This window comes from Scomber japonicus, chromosome 23 (assembly GCF_027409825.1).
Source record: "Scomber japonicus isolate fScoJap1 chromosome 23, fScoJap1.pri, whole genome shotgun sequence".
Lineage (NCBI taxonomy): Eukaryota > Metazoa > Chordata > Actinopteri > Scombriformes > Scombridae > Scomber > Scomber japonicus.
In genome coordinates, this window is record NC_070600.1 from 972,501 (window position 1) to 990,666 (window position 18,166).

Genomic DNA, 18,166 nt, shown 5'->3' on the forward strand with positions numbered 1-18,166 from the left:
TTTGTTTTAAGCTGTAGTCTTGCTGTGATCTTCTCCATAACAAAACACATTTCTTACCCTGTTTTTCCATTCTGTTATGCTTGGAGGCTGTGGTTTCAACCAGGAGACTTTTATTGGTTTTTTTGCTATCAGTAGCAAGATTCTCAGTAGGTATTTTAAATTCTTGTCCGTCATATTATCGGGAATTATACCCAAAATGTAAAGTGCTGGTTCCAGATGGAACTCAATACCCAAAATCAATTTAATCTCCTTCTGGATGTTCTTCCAGAAATCCTGTATTTTAGGGCAATCCCAGAATATATGGGTGGTGTCACCTACTGTTCCACACTCCCTCCAGCATAGATCCGTTGTATGGCTGTATTTTGATGTAATAAATGGGGTATAGAAGTAACGCATCTTCACTTTCCAATCAAATTCCCTCCATGTTGGGCTATTAGTTAGTTTGTGTCCCTCTTTAAATGTTACTTCCCATTCTTCTTCTGTTATTATTATGTTTGCTTCCAGCTCCCATTTTTCTTTAACATCCAAGTTGTTATCCTCGGATTCATGTTGTAGTGCTTTATAGATTTTCGATTTAACCCCTTTTTTTGACTTATCCTCTGAGACTGACCAGACTGTCTCCTCTAGTTTAGATGGTATTTTACAAATGTTCTCCCATTCCTGATGTTTCTGTAGATAGTCCCTTAGCTGTAAGAATTTGTAAAAGTCATGAGATGGTAAGTTAAATTCTCTTTGAAGTTGAGTAAATGATTTCATTGTTTGTCCCTGGAATATTTGGTCTACATATATTAGCCCTTTATCAGCCCATTTGATAAATCCTGAATCCATGACAGATGGTACAAAATCTGGGTTTTTTGCTATTTTAGTAGCCCTGCTTACAGAGTTTGACAGTTTCAGGTTTTTTCGTACTGCTGACCAAGTTTTCATGGTTCCCTTGATCCATTCATTGCCCATCCTGAGTCCCCTCCAAGCCCTTTCATTCAGAAATGGGAGCGATTCCAATGATACACTCTGACATGCATTTTGCTCCATCTCCACCCATATCGAATCTTTCTCTTTAGTGATCCACATGATTAAGGCTCTGAGTTGTGCTGCCCAATGATAATTTCTCAAGTTAGGTAAATTCAACCCTCCCTTCTCTTTTTTACCAAGAAGCATCTTGTATTTAATTCTCGCTTTTTTGTTTTGCCATAAAAATCGGGATATGATTTTGTCCCGTTTTTTTAGAAAAGCTCCAGAGACTACAATGGGCAACGACTGGAATAAAAACAATAGTCTTGGCTGTATGTTCATTCTTACTGCTTCTACTCTTCCGAGCAGAGTCAATGGCAGAATCTCCCACCTCGCCACATCATTCTTTATCTCAGTCATCAGTTTCCCATAGTTGGCCTCAAATAGCTGAGCTGTACCAGGGGTAATAATTATACCCAGGTATCTAAAGCCTTTTTCGGTCCATTTAAAGTGGACTTTATCTTTAAGTTCTCCTGGACAGTGTCCTGAGAGCATCATAGCTATTGATTTGGCTTCATTCGTCAAATACCCTGATATTTCACCATATTCTTTCAAATTGTCTAATAAGGCTGGTATAGACGTGGAGGGCTCACTTATATATGTTAATAAATCGTCCGCAAATAGCGATGTTTTGTGTTCTAAGCCCCCCTCATCTTTTATTCCTTTTATGTTTCTATTTTGTCTTATTGACTCCGCCAATGGTTCAATACTTGCAGCAAACAGCAGCGGGCTCAGGCAGTCACCTTGCCTGACTCCCCTTTTGAGGTGGAAGAATTCTGAGCAACAACCATTGACCCTGATCCGTGACTTGGGATTTTTATTAACAATTTTTACCCAGTTTATAAAAGTTGAATGGAATCCAAAAACCTCTAATGTTTGATACAAGAAGTTCCACTTCACGCGGTCAAACGCTTTTTGTGCGTCTAAAGCAGCATGGTAGGTTGTCGATTGTTTTTAGTGCATGATATAAGATTCAATGTTCTCCTTATATTATTAGCTCCTTGTCTCCACGGGATAACCCAGTTTGATATGGTTTGATTAATTTAGTAATATGTTGTTGCATTCTCTGTGCTAGTATGCTTGTTAAAATTTTTAAATCATTACAGAGCAAGCTAACAGGTCTATATCCCTCACATAAAGTGGGGTCTTTTCCCTCCTTATGTAGCACAGAGATTATAGCTTCTGACCAAGTACCTGGAGAGTTTCCTGTTGACAGAGCATAGTTAAAAGCCCTGCACAACACTGGTGTAATCTCTTCTGCAAAACATCTATAAAATTCTCCAGGGAAGCCATCTGTACCTGGTGATTTGTTACTTTTAAGGGTTTTTATAGTGTCATTTATTTCTTGTGATGAGATTGGTTTTATCATTTCAGATGCTTCCTCTGCCGTTAACGTTGGTAACCGTATTTTTTTGAAGAATTCCTTTGTTTTAGTCTCAGTGAGATTAGACTCTGAGTCATTATATAAATTTTTATAGTATTCTGCAAAGGCTTCCGCTATCTCTGTTGGTTTAGCTGTCATTAGATTGGAGCTGGGATGTCTTATTTTAGTGACTGTGCTATTTGATTGAGCTTTTCTCAGTTGAAAAGCCAGTAGCCGGCTTGCTCTGTTACCCATCTCATAATATCTTTGATTTGTAAAACGGAGCGCTCCTTCTGCTTTATATGTCAGGAGTTCATCTAACTCACGTCTGATTTTTTTTAATTCGAGAAGAGTGGAGCTGTTAGATGTCCTTTTATGTTCTAACTCCAACTCTTTGATTTTGCTTTCTAGTTTTTCTTGTCGTTTCAATCGAGCTTTTTTCAGTCTGGATGTTATTTCTATTATCTTCCCTCTTATGACTGCTTTTCCTCCCTCCCACAAGATCGATGGTGAGACCTCGCCATTGTGGTTTATTTGAAAATATTCCTTTAAATGTTGCTTTAATTCTTTAATTATCTTTTCATCTGATAGGATCGACACATTGAGTCTCCAGTACCAGAAGAAGGATTCCCTGCCCAGCTCCAGAGATAGTGTGATGGTGGCGTGGTCACTTATAGTTATAGGCTCTATACTGCAATTCCTGACTTTGTGTATGTGTTGTTTTGAAACACAAAAAAAGTCTATTCTCGAATAACTACCATGTGGGTTAGAAAAGAAGGTAAAGTCCTTCCCTTTTTTATTTTTATTTCTCCATGGATCAATAAGGCCTAATTCATTTATAACATTATTTAGTACTTTAGATTTGTTTGTATTTGGTCCCTTCTCTGGCGGCAACCTGTCTAATTTGCCATCCTGTGTAGTATTGAAATCCCCCCCCCCCATGATTATCATCCCTTGTCCATTGCTGGAAACTATGTTAGCTAATTTTTTAAAGAATGTCTCATTCTCCTCATTTGGGGCATAGATATTCACTATTGAAACAGTCATTTCTTCCATTGTGCCAATCACCATAATATATCTGCCCATATCATCTTTAATCACTTTCTCTGCAGAAAACGGTACAGATTTGTTAATTAGTATGGCCACCCCCCTTCTTTTGCCATATGAAGTATGGAAGACTTGGTTTACCCATTCCCTTCTCAGTTTTTTATGTTCATTTTCACTCAGGTGAGTTTCTTGTAACAGTGCAATTGCACATTGTAGCTTCTTCAACTGATTCAATATTTTCTTCCTCTTAATGGGATGATTTAAACCATGCACATTATAAGAAATCAGGTTCAGCTTATTCATGATATTCTAAATTGTAGACCAGCTCTGTTCCTCCTATAAATAAAAACTGTGCAAAACAGTACACAGCGAAAAAACACATACATAGTACACATCTCCCTTTGAACTAATATACAGCAACCATGAACTCCCAAAAGTCCCATCATCAGAGAGGTGTGGCAAAGTCTCTCTGGGGAATAGCACAATGTGCTCCTGCAACTTCTCAGGTGTAATTAAGTTGCTTCTTGCTCAATTTGAGCTCAAATTTCGCTCATTCAACCAATTTTGACATTCATATAGGTCATATAAATCCCATAACTAGCTCTTTAATACTCTTTTAGTATTTAATTAGCAGGTATTCAGATTGTCCGCATTATTCAGGGTTATTTTCATTTTTAGTTCCAGACTATTGTCTGGTCCTTACCACTTAGAACCTCAGAGTTCACTGCATGAGGACTTGTAGGTCTGCCTCTGTGATGCATGGCTTTCTCCTCCTCCCCTTGGGTCCTGCTGCCGCGGTCCAGCTACTCTGCATCTTCACTCTCTGTAGTTTCTCCCATTCGTCCTCATCCACGTGAATCCCCATGTCCTTCAGCATGGGTGCAGCCTCCATCAGTGTGGTGTATGTCTTAGTCCCACCTTCCAGAAACACCTTCAGTTGTGCAGGGTATGGAGACTGTGCCTTTATGTTTTTCTCCTTCAACTTTTTTATTACATCCCGCACTTGTTTCCTCTTCTTCTGTACGTCATTGGTGTAGTCTTGATTGAAGTAGATGGTCCGTCCCTCGTATGTTATTTTTTGTTTCCATGCTTGCTGTATGATGCGGTCTTTCACCTGGTGATCAATGAAGCGGGCAATGATGGCTCGCGGGGGGGCCGTGCTCCCTGTCGGTCTGGTCACAAGCGAGCGGTGTGCTCTTTCGATGCGGATGTCCACGGCAATGGGGATTTTAAGTGTTGAGCGTATGAAGTCAGTCACAAAACCTATGGTATCGTCTCTCTCTGCTCCCTCCGGAATCCCGTGTATCCGTATGTTGTTGCGTCTCGACCTTGATTCCAAGTCGTCACATTTAGCGGTCAACATGGCCTCCTGGTGGAGGAGAAAGGCGGCTAATCTTTCCAGCCGCGCTGCCCTGTCTTCAGTCTCTCCCAACCTGTCTTCCACTTCCACATTTCGCCGCTCCAGCGAGGCAGTTCTCTCCACAAGCTCCCCTACATTAGTTTCTAGTCTCACCAGAGCCTTCTTGTTTTCATTTGCCGCTTCTGTGTGTTCTTGTCTTAACTTGCGTAGCTCCGCTAATATAACGGAGTCCTGCTCCCCGCCGTCGACGCCCTTCTCCGGCATGGCTCCCCTCGCCGAGTCCGTCTCTTCCATGTTCGCGTTTTCTTTTCTAGACCTCGTCCACATCGGATTTTTTCTTGTCGTTGACTTTCGTTGTCAAGTTTCCTTGACTTTGGCCCGCTTTCCGTTGTTAATGATGTTTATAAGAGCTAGTTTTAATTGGTTTCTTGGAGAGCTAACTTTTTATGCTGCCTTCTCCAACATGGCGCCACTGGAAGTCCGCAATGAGCTGTTTAATGCAGTATATACTTACACAGAGGAAGCCACAAACATGAAATCATGGCCTTCTCTTCAGGGAAGGTTGAGATAAAAGCAGGGTAAAATATTTAGAGCACATCCAATGATTTCACACCCGCCTTCTAATTTATAACATCTCCCTTGTGTGGCCACAGCCTGCACCGTCAATGCACAAATTCATATTTCACACAACTCTTTCTGACGCCGCCACTGAAAATCTATACCTCTGAACCCCCGAATGGGTTCTCTGCATTATACGATCCAGTTAATCCTCCGAGATTAAGACTACTTCAGAAACCAGACGGTGTCGGCAGTCCTGTGTTCCCTGATCTTTCCCTTTCGGTTGTTCACAATGCATACATTTGGTGGTCCAACAAGTTTTGTAGATGACAATTTCTCTTGAGTTTAACTTTAGATTGAACCTTTCATGTTCTGTCTCACGCTGATTCATGTCAGGGTTTCGTCAGTGTTAATACGCTGATGTACTCAGGCAAACCCAGAAGGTGACTCTCCTGCACTGCATGCTGCATCTTGCCTCTGCCTCTTCTCATTCATGACAACTCCTCGAGGGTGATGGAGCCGTAAACAAGAAAGGCAAGCATGATGAAATGTATGACTATGCTGACATGGACTGCAATAATGTGTAACAGTTTAGGTAAGCAACAGAGAGTAATGACCCAAATGCAAGCAGAGCAAGTTAGATTCTCCCAGGCGCTCTGAGAGAGAATCAAAGGTCAAGTCAAGCCACTCGGTTCAACTTTGAAGAACTTTGAAATGCTAATTTTCAATGGTGACCAGCAGCAAACTGTCCTGACAGTGCTGACCTTTAGGAACCAGAACAAGAAAACAGAATAAGCTTTCAAAATGTATTAAGTGTATTCGCTACAAATATTCATACAATAAGTCTTCTGGCCAGCTAGCTTGGAGTGTGACTGACTAGCGCTACCATGTTCCTGACTGGCTAATGTGTTAGAAACCGAGGCAGAACAGGACACTCTGCAGGCAGGATGGGCTGGAACACAGTGGTGAAGCAACATTTGAGAGTTTTGGTGGAAGAAAAAGGAAAGTGGTTACTATCAGTGATGTTTGGTCAGTTTACACAATGCCTTATTAAAGCTTACATGTTAGTTGTATTGAATTTCTTAATAATACAATTTAATGAATTGGATTTATTTTATTTTTAGAATGTCTATATTCATAATTTGTTTCAGGATGGCAACTCCTTTTGTGACAACTTGCTAGAGTCTTATCTGTGCCTCTGTCTGCACTAAGGTCAATGTTTTTGTTGATTTGCACATGTAGCTTTCACACAATGTTGAATGAGCAACATTAAGGCCCATGTTGGTTAAACAACTGGCTCAGCAGGATAATATTGTTATCAAACCACTGTTGGAGGAAAATATTTTTTATATACAAAATGTATCCATTGTTCCAGATAAAAAACCCTATGGGGAGTAAAGTTGTGTTTGTAAAGTAGACACCATGCCAGCAGTATTTGTTTATGGAATGAAGGATGTTTAAAGGGAAGTTTATTATAAAGAATATACTTTCTCTGCTCTCTGAAAGCTTCATTCAGGCTTTATACATACAGACTAATTATGAGGGGATACTTTGAAATGCATAAATATGAACAGTATGATAGGCTAACTATTTTGCCATCAGGGCATCATGGAATGTGACTGATAAACATAACACACGTAAAAAATGTAAATGTTTATTACTGAAAGAACAGAATGCATGTGGGGGGCAATAAAAACAGGTATAAATGAATAAATAAAAATAGCCTAATTAGTTTGTGAAGGAGCACAGAAACACTGAGTCTGATGTTATTTTCAGGCATTCATACTTTTACTGAATGAGCTAAGATGCACTTATGATGGAAAATAAGAAAAAATACTCTGGCTTCTGGAAGAATACAATTATTAGAATGTTTTCATGATTCAGATTGTACACACACACACACACACACCATTCATTCAATAACTATAAATAACATTAGGACCGCAATTGGTGCTGTGATTGCTGTTTCCATTAGTTGTTTTACTAATCTACAGCAGTCACAATCTTTCCACAGAGGATACACTATTCTTATTTGTAAGTGTTGCAGTTTTATACTATTCTTGAGCCATTGCACAGACTCTCTTTCTGATGTGCACTGTATGGTGTATAGTCTGAATGATAAATAAAGTCTACCTATCCTATCAATCTACACCTGTGGTTCTCCTCTGTAACTCATAAGGGATTGGAACATCCTTGATGATAGAGGAGCAGGAACAGGAGCATTCATAATAAGCAGAATGGAAAGCATCTGCTATATGCTGTTGTTACGACCCTGATTGTGTCTAGGGGTGGGGACGTAACAAACAAAACAACACAAACAAAAAGCATACCTGAAACAAGAGATCCAAAACAAAAACTCAATTTATTAACGATGAACTAAAGACGAGCTTCCAAAAAACAACAAGGGAAACTGATCAATGAGTGGCAGACAAACCACACCGCTGGGCAGGAACACCAGGAACCAGCACGCAGCCAGAAGTCAACTGCCAGTCCCTGGCATCAGCTCCACAGGGTTCTTAAGTTGTTAGCCTGATGAGCCACAGCTGATGCCAATCAGTGGGGAGAAAAGGGGGCGGTACCTGCAGAAAAGGAAAAGAACAAGCAAGAAACCACATGGCACACAACACCGCCACCCATAAAAATCAACCCCACCTCCCACAGGATGCCCTAACAAAATAACAGAAATAAAGGTTGCACACCAGAGGCCTGTACTACGAAGCTGGATTTTCTCTTAGAGGTAACTTCAGGGTTAACCCTGGGTTTTCCGTACTACGAAGCTGGTTCACTTCTTACCGGGGTAAATCACCATGGTAACTGATGCTGAACGGCTAACCTCCTCCGGAGCAGGTTATGTTCTGGATAAGAGATCAATGAGTACAAAAGCACCACCTCCTGACCAATCAGCTCTCTTAGAAAATGACCTGCCCATTCTTAAAAGATCCTGGCTGTCAACATTGGTGCGAGGATCGTGAGAGGAGCGCTTAGGAGAGAAAGAGTTTTTAGTGATAGATGCAATTTTTTAATTGGCCAAAATATATATTTCAAAAATAATCATTGAGGCACGTGGGGGATATTATTCTGTAGGTTTGACATCCTGAGATCAAAGTGTCAGGGAGCATAATAACTGTATTTATTTATTGTAATTGTAAAAAATTGACGAAAATATATATTTGTAAAATCAGCCTTGAGGCACATGAGGGATATTATTCTGTATGTTATACAGTTGGTTTGAAATCATTCACTCAAATGGTTGAAGCATAATAGGTTTGTATTTTGAATGTTGAATATTAAACTAACTTAATTTCTCTTATGAAAGGAAGGGCACTGAGGAAGCGATCTGCCCCAAACGTCTGTGCCGTAATAAAGTGGCATTGTGTGATCAGTGTCCGTTTATATTGTCTGATAAATTAATATTGTATGATCTCATGAATTTACACATTAACAGAGTCGGCAATTTTCTGCCAGCATTCCTTCCTGGCTTTTGCTGCATCAACAGTGTTGCTTTTGGCCTGGATGATGTGATTGAATTCTTCATATTGTTGAATAATAATTGTCTGCTCCTCCATGGTAAAGTAGTCTGCTCTGCAGGGTTTCTCCATGTTTGTGATTGGTCAGACGCTGCAAACACCTCCCCTTTATATGAACGCGCAGAGATCCAGACTGGAAAACCCTGGGTTGATTTACCGAGTTGATAACCAGCTTCGTAGTACCGCGAAGATCTGGTTAAGTCAACCCAGGTAACGGAGAGAGATCCTGGATAGGTTAATCCAGCTTCGTAGTACAGGCCTCAGGTGACACCACACCAGCCTGACGTGACACCGCTCCAAGGGCACGAGCATCCACCTCGACCTGGCAATAATAAAAACATGGTCACAATCATCATCATCTCAGTCAGATAGCACAAAACACCACACATGTAACACCACAGACAGAAACTCTGAAATGGCAGCCTGCCACACTGCTGTCCAGAAGACATCGCATCACCCCCCTCAGAGTTTGCACACACAAGCACAGGGTCAGCTGCCTGTGCAGTGATGAGCGCCTTAGGGTTCAGGGGCAAGGGTGTTGCAGGAGCAACCACAGGTTCAGTTGCCTTCTCAGATTCCTTCAACCTGCAGTTTACTGAAATGTCACCAGAGGGCAACACGTCCACTAAGGCACCAGGGTGCCGTTTGAGTTGACCCTCCTGCTTAGACTCAGGTTCGGTGATAACCTCAGACACAGGATAAACTTTACCACCAGCTATGTCATTTCCCATGATGAAGTCTATGCTATCGATGGGAAAACAGGAACGGACACCAACAGGGAAAAAACCCGTGGCTAAACCAGATTTTATATGAACATGATGTAGGGATGCAGGAACTAAACCCATTTCGATCCCTCTTACGACCACAGTACTCACATCAGATTTGACAGCTGCGGGTAGGACACTGTCAAGAATAAGAGACTGCGAACAGGCAGTGTCGCGCAAGACTCTAACCAGACGCTGGTCCTCTGGCTTTCCTGTGGCAGACACGTAACAGGAGAAAGTAAACGGCTTAAAACAGTCGTCGGGTACCCCAGACAGGTTGGAGGTGCCACTGAGGGAGGTTTTGATCAGCCCCACCCCTTTGGGTTTTAATGGGGCCCCCTGATTATGTTTCCAGGCAGTGCAGTTGGCGATTAAGTGACCGGTTTTATGGCAAAAAAAAAAAAAAACACTTTCTCTCAGACTTGGGGTAGGTGGAACCCTCAGCACCGGGTACCGGTGATCTAGGCCTTGGAGAAGACCACTCACGATTGGCAGGTTCACGCCCATCAAACATACCCTTATGTGTCAGCGTAAACTCATCTGCCAGAGTGGCAGCCTGCCGCAGAGTGGTCACCTTCTGTTCATTCAAATATACAGTGGTGCGCTCCGAGACACAGTTTTTAAACTCCTCTAGTAGCATTAACTCCCATACCGAAGCAAGATCATTCACTTTACATGCAGCACACCACCTGTCAAACAGCATCCCCTTCTCTCTCGCAAAGTCAAGATGAGTCTGGTTCTGGGCTTTCCTGAGACCGCGAAAACGCTGTCTGTAGGCTTCCGGCACAAGCTCATAAGCACGCAGGATAGCACCTTTTACCTGCTCATAGTCTAGTCCATCTTCCACTGACAATGATGAACAAGACACCTGAGCCCTGCCTGTCAACTTACACTGCAGCAAAATAGCCCATACATCTGCCGGCCAGCGTAACGCAGCGGCAATACGCTCAAAAGCACCAAAGTATGATTCAACCTCTGCTTCGTGAAACGTAGGGACTAAAGAAATATGTTTGCTTACATCAAAAGGAGAAAGTAGGGCCCGATGTAGCTTGGACCTCCGAGGACAGAGCTGCACGGGTCTGCACCTCCACCTGGCGCAGCCTGACAGCAGTGTCTGCCTCCAGCCTCTTCAGCTCTATCTCTCTCCGAAGCTGATAGTCGCGCTCACGCTCACTCTTTTCCAAGTGCAGTCGAGCTAATCGGATTTTTAATATGGCATCCAATTTGGAGCCAGGGCTTGACTCAGCAGAGAAAGGAACAAAAGGCGGCAACATCACTGGCGTCACGATAACTTGATCCCCCTGCATGCCCGGAGTAAAACTAACCGGCTGTCTGGCAGTCCCTCCAGTCGGATGACCTGAGCAGACCGCCGCCGAAAGCTCATCCGCTTCCAGGTGACTTACACCCGGGTAAGCTTCTGCTCCGACTGCAACCTGGGACACATCCCCAGGGGCAGGCAAACTTACCACTCCCCTAGTCAACAAACCCTCCCGAACAACGCCTCTGAGCTCCGCTTTCAGGAGAGACCGTGACACATCAATCCCATAGTACTCCGCGATCACATGCAAGTCAATCTTCCTGCATTTATCCAACACAGTCAGAGAAGGGTTGGAGACAAAAGTCACACACACACACACACACACACACACACACACACACACAGTGCAAAAAACAAAATAAACCTCCCCAGAACCTGCTTAACACAAACTCACCTAACTATCTTCTGAGGCGTGCCGGGCTCGAGGCGTCTTACAGGCCTAAACATTAGCGGCCGAAACCCTGACAAGCCAGCCCCCTCTGGAGAATAAATTCCCCACCCGGAGTTAACCTCGAAAATAAAAAAGGCAAAACAACAAAAAGAGTGCCCGATGGAAAGGCCGATTACTCAGCCCAGCTGGACACTCACCTGACTCAACTGGGGAAGCCACACACCACACACACCACAGGCTGATGGCACTCAGACACCACTACTCATCGTGAAACACACCGGACCACTATCCCGGACGAGCCCCCAAATATGTTATGACCCCGCTTGTGTCTAGGGGTGGGGATGTAACAAACAAAACAACACAAACAAAAAGTATACCCGAAACACAAGAGATCCAAAACAAAAACTCAATTTATTAACGATGAACTAAAGACGAGCTTCCAAAAACAACAAGGGAAACCGATCAATGAGTGGCAGACAAACCACACCGCTGGGCAGGAACACCAGGAACCAGCACGCAGCCAGAAGTCAACTGCCAGTCCCTGGCATCAGCTCCACAGGGTTCTTAAGTTGTTAGCCTGATGAGCCACAGCTGATGCCAATCAGTGGGGAGAAAAGGGGGCGGTACCTGCAGAAAAGGAAAAGAACAAGCAAGAAACCACACGGCACGTAACAGCTGTGGAAAGAACACGCTACGTCAGGCCTGGACTGGGATAAATAAATCGGCCCTGGACTTTTTGGTCCAGACCGGCCCACTACAATCCGCGCGCAGATACTGTGCCAACTCACATTTAAACACACAAGCCCTTAATAACAGTAATATGCTGAACAATATCCCTTATATTCTGGAGACTTGAATAGGCTTGAATTAGTTTTAACTGTATAACGTGAACCTGTTGAACGAGCAATAAACCATAAACACTGACTGAAAAAAATATGTAAAGCATCATAGGCTACATATGTGTTATGTTGTTAGATCAATGTCCTTCATGAACAAATTGGACTGTGGGCATGAAGAAAGGTGAATGTTGACATTTAAAACACTTAAACTCTGGTGACCTGATTTCGGGGGGCATTATAGGTAGAAATGATCAAAAATTGTGAAAATAGCAGATCTATATGCTCAAACCACATCACATTGCAACATGTGAGTTGTAAGCTTGCAGATTTGCAATTATGTGGCATCCTTTGATGAAAATAGTGGTTAAGTGGTTAATAAAAGCAACTAATCAATTCATCAGGATAGTATATGAATATGATTGTTTTCCAATACTTTAGATAACTAGATTTAGGCTTAGGCCCCGTTTATACGTACCTGGTTATTGTCAGGATTTCCTGTGTGTTCCATTTCCCCCAGTTTCCCCCTCCTTTTCGGTGTTGTGTGTGTGTGTCTTGTGTGTGTGTGTGTGTTCTGACTGGAGGTTGGTCTGGAGCTGGGCAGAGCTGGAACACTTACCTGCACACCTGAAATCAATGGAGCCTCGTCTGCATCTACTCACCTCATCCATAAGTCCTGGTCCAGTCCTCCACTCGTCGCCAGATCGTCTGTTTACCCACAGTGGTATAGTGCTTTGGCTCTCGTTTCTTCTTCAGTGTTTTCATAGCATTTATTGATTGTTGTTTCCCTGTCTTCAGCTCCTGGACCCATCAACTCACCTACTCCGTCGTGGTCTCCCTGGAACCCTCTTTCTGCTCCACCAGCCTGCCAGCCTCCCTCCCAGCATATCTGTCCCTGCTTCCTCTGGATTCCCCACCAACCGGTTTCTCCATCGTCTTGTGCATCTGTTTCCACCTGTTTCTTGGCAATAAACCGGTTATCACCACCACCTCTGTGTTCTTGGTTTGTGTCTGAACTTGTGTGTCCAATCATACAGACTGCCGTGACAGTTATTTTTAAAAACGGAGACATTAACCATCGTTTGCACCCTCCGTTTAGACGCAAACGGAGAATTCGGGAAACTGCTCCTGGGTTAAATGAGACATAGTTTATAATCTACAGTCTATGTTTATAATATATGTGATCATGGATGCAGAGTAGCAGTTACATTTATGCTGGTGCAATCCCTTTGTATTAGTGCTGTACTATGTGGAGGAATGAAGTGACGTTGTTGTTGTTGCTATGCAGGATTCTGATTGGCTAACGTGGGCTTGAGCTGCTCTTGATGGCATATATACACGGGTTAGTGTAAACGGAAACCTTTCTGAAAACGGACTGGTGTGCACGCAGTTTATTTTGTAAATGGAGAGGATGAAATGTCCGTTTATGAAAATAGTCAGGCACGTGTAAACGTAGTCTGAGACGAAGACTGAACTGGAAACCAAAACCTATATAGACATGATGGGATAATAACTAAACAGGACACAAGTGAGAGAAACAAGACAGGTGAAACACATGAGGCAATCAACTAAGGTAAGGGAAACACATGAAGTAAAACTAACAAAATACACAAGGAGAGAATAACATTTCAAAATAAAACACGAACTACACCAAGATGTGACATCCAGTGATAGCGAAACAAATGTGCTCAGGAGGTAGAGTGGTCGTCCTCCAATTGGAAGATTGGCGGTTCGATTCCTGGCTCCTACTGTCCACATGTCGATGTGTCCTTGGGACACTTCACCCCAAATTGCTCCCGTTGCTGCAGTGTATGAATGAGAATGAATGATTAATTTCCTCCTGATGAGCAGGCACCCTGCGTGGTAGCTCCTGCCATCAGTGTATGAATGTGTGTGAAAGGGTGAATGAGTTATAATGTAAAGCGCTTTGAGTGGTCGTAAAGACTAGAAGGGTGCTATATAAGCACAGTCTACCATTTACCATCATTTTACATTTTGGGGTTGTGCCACTCAAAAAGATGTATCCTTTTTTGTTGTTTTATTGTTTGGTGTTTGTTTGTGGTGTAATCAGTGCTGATGTGGTCATCTGTCTGAATGGGACATTTCGATTTTTGGTTTTGGTTCATCTCCTGCAGCTTGTGTTTGAATGGGACTTTTATATCTGTTGTAGAGTATACTGCTACTACTTTTCTAAAGTCCCCTCTCATTTACAGATGCCTCTTTCACAATGTAAATCCATGGAGGAAAATTGTTTTTGGTGCCAATAGAATCACGTGAAGGACCCGGAAGTTGCAATTACATGGTTTGGCCACTATGTCAAATCAGCTTCAAAGCTCAATGCTGTTCTTGGTGGCTTGGTGGAATGAAACAGACAGTATCTCTGGTTCTGCTGCCTTTTGATAAACAAAAACTGATGCAGACAAAGTACGATGCTAAATCAGTAGAGTATTCTTTTCATGCTTAGCTAGGTTAACCACATCCTTACCTCGGCTCTATATTTAACACACAGACATGAGACTGATCCTCTCATCTCACTGAAATAGAGCACATTCCTTGTACGGCATTCAGGTGGTCATAAATGTATCACATTATTCAGGCAATATTAAGAGTCCTGCAGCTTCTTAATATTGAATGAATATACATGTCATTTTTTCATTATCTTTAATGGTTATCTGGATTAGTTCATGAGAAGTAACTACAGGCACTGTGGCTTCCTTAATGCCTACAGCTAGACTGTGGCCGTGGTTTAAAGCTGTGTGAAGTGATGGAAGGTGAATAAAAATGCAGAAGAGAAAGTGGCTGAGGGAAAAAAAGAAAAGAATTTAGATTCAAGGAATCTGTCGAGACAATTTATGGTTTTGTTGTTCCACCATGGAGTTTCTGAAATGAAAATCAATGTGTGGAATAGTGTCAAGCTGTTACCCAGTTACAGTTTCTTCCTCACAGAAGAGGGAGGATACAAAAGAAGACAGTCGTTTCTTCAGCTAAAAAAGACTCCCGTTGTGTGTCTGTCTCACTGAGACAAGCCTCAAAGAGGAAGTCCACTTTAGTCTGCTCAGAATAATGGGATTTGCACATATCAGAAACGGCAAGGAGAGCTCAGCGAGAAAAACACAGGAAAATAGACACAAAGAGAAATAAGACTAAGAACAAAAAAAGAGCAGAAAGGTGCTCAAACTAAATTTCAAGAAGCCATTTCAGAGTTTTACCATTTTTTCTTACCTTCCCAGAGAGAGAGGAACTCAGGACTGTTTCTGTTTGTGTGTGTGTGTGTGTGTGTGTGCCTTGTTTAGTTCAGCTACTGGATGCTCTTAACTAGCACTTACCAGCAGCTAGTTTCTGCTCTACTTTCTCTGCCCATATTAAAACAACTAATGCATTAAACATGATTATTTTAGAAAGGGGGAAGCTGCACCAAATTTAGGTCCAAGTCAGGTCAGATAAGATAGATAGTTGCATTTCATTCATCTGGCAGTAACAGTGTTTCCATCTTCCTGCTTTAATAAAGGCCCTATTGAATCTATAGGAATTCTTCTTCTTATTATTATATTATGGTTTGAGAAAATAGGCATGGCAAAATGGCTCAACAGGGCCCCCTAGGAAGAGAAGCTGTTGCCCAGCGCAATGGCTAATCCTAATAAACTAAACTAAACGTAAAAGTTGAGCCTCTCCCTCAGATTGACGGAGACCAACGGAATTCGGTAATACCTCAAAGCTAATGTGTGCAGTGAAAAACATTTTTATTCTGCTAAATGAAATGTAAGCACGAGTCAATGACTTGACCTTATTCTGTACTTGGATCAAGATATACTAAGTATTAGTACTTTGTGGCAGAAAGAAGTAAAAAGTATACTAAAGTACAAGTATAAGCTTTAGTATTAAAGTATAAGTGTAAGTCTTAGTATTAATGTACTTAGTCTTAGACTATATAATGAAATATACTTCATTATACTATATACTTATACGTATATAAAATATAGTGTAGAAAAAGTAAACTTCAAGTATGCTGCCTCAGTTTTAGTATAAAATAAGTATACTCGTAGTACACATGAATAAACTACTTTTTGCTAAGGGTATATCCAAATGTAAGAATAAGAAGACACATTTTGAGTGGACGGTGACTTTAAGAGTGCTACTGTAGCATTGGGTGTTAAGCTGTCATACATAAAGGAGTCCATCAGTTGGGCTGCTGTGAGTTTAGTAAGGAGATTGCCAGTTGTTCAGAGGCAGAGAAGTGTAAGGTTTGACCACAGCTTGGAGGTAGAAGTGAGCAGTTAACTTCATTGTCCTGTAGGCTTGACTATTTGAGCTGCAACAGGGAGTCTTTGTATTGAACAGAGAAGTGGTGTTGGTAAAGGCAGGTAGGATGCTCAGCTAGGAGCTTGTCATTGCCTAATAATAATGATGAAGGAACAAATCCTGTTGTTAGATATAGAAGGAATATGCAAGAGTAGGCTACTGTTGCCATGTTCGCTGAGGACAATAGTTCATCACCCATGGTGTCATGCAGGTTCACTTTTGTTTACCTCTTTTGAGCAACTGTGGGCGTGTGGTGCTCAGTATTTTTCTTTTTATGAGTTGGGAACAATGAAATGCTGGGCAGCTGTGCTTGCTTTGTAGTGTTAAAAGAATTCTAGCATTGTATTCAATATTCTCTCTATATACATGGAATTACAACCAAGTTTATTAGCCACAATAGAAAGGTTTTTTTCTACCTCAATGATCTGGACCCACTGTTGCCTGATAAGACTTTTTCAGAGCAGGAGGCAATTAACTCTGTGTGTGTGTGTGTGTGTGTGTGTGTGAGAAACACCAAAGAGAATTTAGATTCATTTAAAATCAATGCACACTAATCAAGGCAACATTTAATTGTTAGTAGAGCTACAAACCAAGTTTACAAGGGGAGGGGGGATAGAAAATCATTTTCTTATATCCTGGAAGGAAGAATAAATAAAAACATATGGCTCTAATGTTGTGGTAACGCCAAGACGACTGCAAGCAACTCTCTAACTATTACACCTTTGCAGAGTTCTGGGGTTGTTTCTAAAAAAAGGTCACCCCGGTCCACGTTCCTTTATGTTGCTGTGAAAAGTAACAGCTGAACCAAAATAGGTGTGCTTGGAGAGCCGCACAGTCCAGTCGAGACTTAATGTGCCTGTCATTGTACTTGCACCATTAACACAGGACCCGAAGTCTAAAACTGTTGTGTCCGTGTCCTAGTTATATTTTCCATGTGATGGGAATGCCTTTTGAAATGTCATTAGTATTTGGTGCTGAACAAGATGGAATTTTCACCTGGTGCTTTGAAAGTCACAAAAGTTATTACAATTCATGAATTTCAGTATAAATCTACAATATGCTATGGCTGTTGGAGCCAAAATTATAATTTGATAATTAATGAATTATGTTTAAACAAACCTAAATCAGGGGATTCCCAGGCATATTAAAGTTCAATTATGTCATGACGTGTAAGGTGGACTCTGTCAGGCAGGCATCAGACTCAATCAGCCAGCTCATCGTGGTGTAACTAATTGCAGGTCAGGTAGTATCAGCTGGTATATGTATGCGAGGAGCTTCTAATTTGATGTGTCTGCTCCTCTTCAACCAGTAATTACAGTCCTTTTGTTTGTGGAAATGAAGAAAACACTTAACAAAGGTGTCTGGATGAAAATGGACATTAAATATGACAACAGAAAGAAATTGTCGCCTCTGTGTATTGTTCAAGTGTGTCAACAAAAATACGACCCAAAAGGACAACAGGAGGCAAATGTGCAGATTGAAAGTTGCACTTTTAATGGCAATCCATCCAATATTTGTTGAGAAATTTTATTCCATACCTGAAGTTGCACCTTGCAAGTGGGTGCTTGAAGAAAACTTAGGGAACCTTCAAAGTAAATGGAATATGTAATCTGCTAACCATCCTAATATGCACATGTTGAAATATGTTGCTTGATAAGTTAAAACTGGGGAAAATACACATCTGTACCAAAT